Here is an 899-nt window from a genome sequence, read left to right as displayed (position 1 = left end):
AAATGGCTGCAATATAACAAAGAGTGAAAAATTGAAGGGGGTCTGAATACTTTCCGTACCCACTGTATATATATGGATAAGGAATTTTAAATGAAATGGTATCTTGAAACATAATCATTTATTTTAAATTTAAATTTTTTTGTACAAAAAATTTAAACAAAAAAAATAACATACTTTATATTCAATTTATGGACTAATTTACACAATGCAGAATAAAAGTAATATATTAAAATAAATAAAAGTATATATAAAAATAGCGTGATTGAATCTTTACTATTTTGATATTTTTTATATATATTTTTGGGGGATTTTGCCATACATTTGATAACCTGGACTTTTCTGTGTAATACAAGGATCAAACTACACAACATTTGTAAATGACGAGGGTCCTCAGTGTTTATCACACATTTCTTGTTTTAGGTTTTTCTTGACCTTGATTTGGAAAGGGTTTTTTTTGTTGTTGTAAAAAAGAAAAGGTACACTATCTACATTTTTGTAAATAATAATAATAATACCAGCTAATTCCAGGCTACTTTATAATTTTTTTTTCTTTTCAGTTTGTTTGTGATTTTAAGACTGAAAAAGGTCATTATAGTCAATTGAAGTCAGTTCACTTCTTGAATGAGTTCCGTGTCTTTCTGAAGTGTTTATTTATTTTATTTAATGAATGGTTGAATAATGTGTGTGTCTCAGGCGACGCTGCAGTTCTGTGTGGTGAAGCCGCTGATGGCCGTGATCACCGTCATCCTGCAGGCCTTTGGGAAATACAGAGACGGAGACTTCAAGTGTGTCCATTCATCTCAGTCATCACACACACTCACACACTCACACTCTCACACACGCACACTCTCACACACGCAAACAAACACACGCACACACTCACACTCTCTCTCTCACAC

At 32.3% G+C, this 899-nt stretch overlaps 1 protein-coding gene across 1 annotated transcript in view; it reads left to right on the top strand.

Moving 5' to 3' along the window:
- Positions 1–899, top strand: part of LOC107655344 (transmembrane protein 184B-like) — a 10,201-nt gene that overhangs the window by 4,460 nt on the left and 4,842 nt on the right. The window lies entirely within an intron of this gene.

The sequence above is a fragment of the Sinocyclocheilus anshuiensis genome, unplaced genomic scaffold (genome assembly GCF_001515605.1).
Source record: "Sinocyclocheilus anshuiensis isolate Anshui unplaced genomic scaffold, SAMN03320099.WGS_v1.1 scaffold3418, whole genome shotgun sequence".
Taxonomy (NCBI): Eukaryota; Metazoa; Chordata; class Actinopteri; order Cypriniformes; family Cyprinidae; genus Sinocyclocheilus; species Sinocyclocheilus anshuiensis.
The sequence above is the reverse complement of the archived record's forward strand: the minus strand, read 5'-3'. Positions and strand labels throughout refer to the sequence as shown.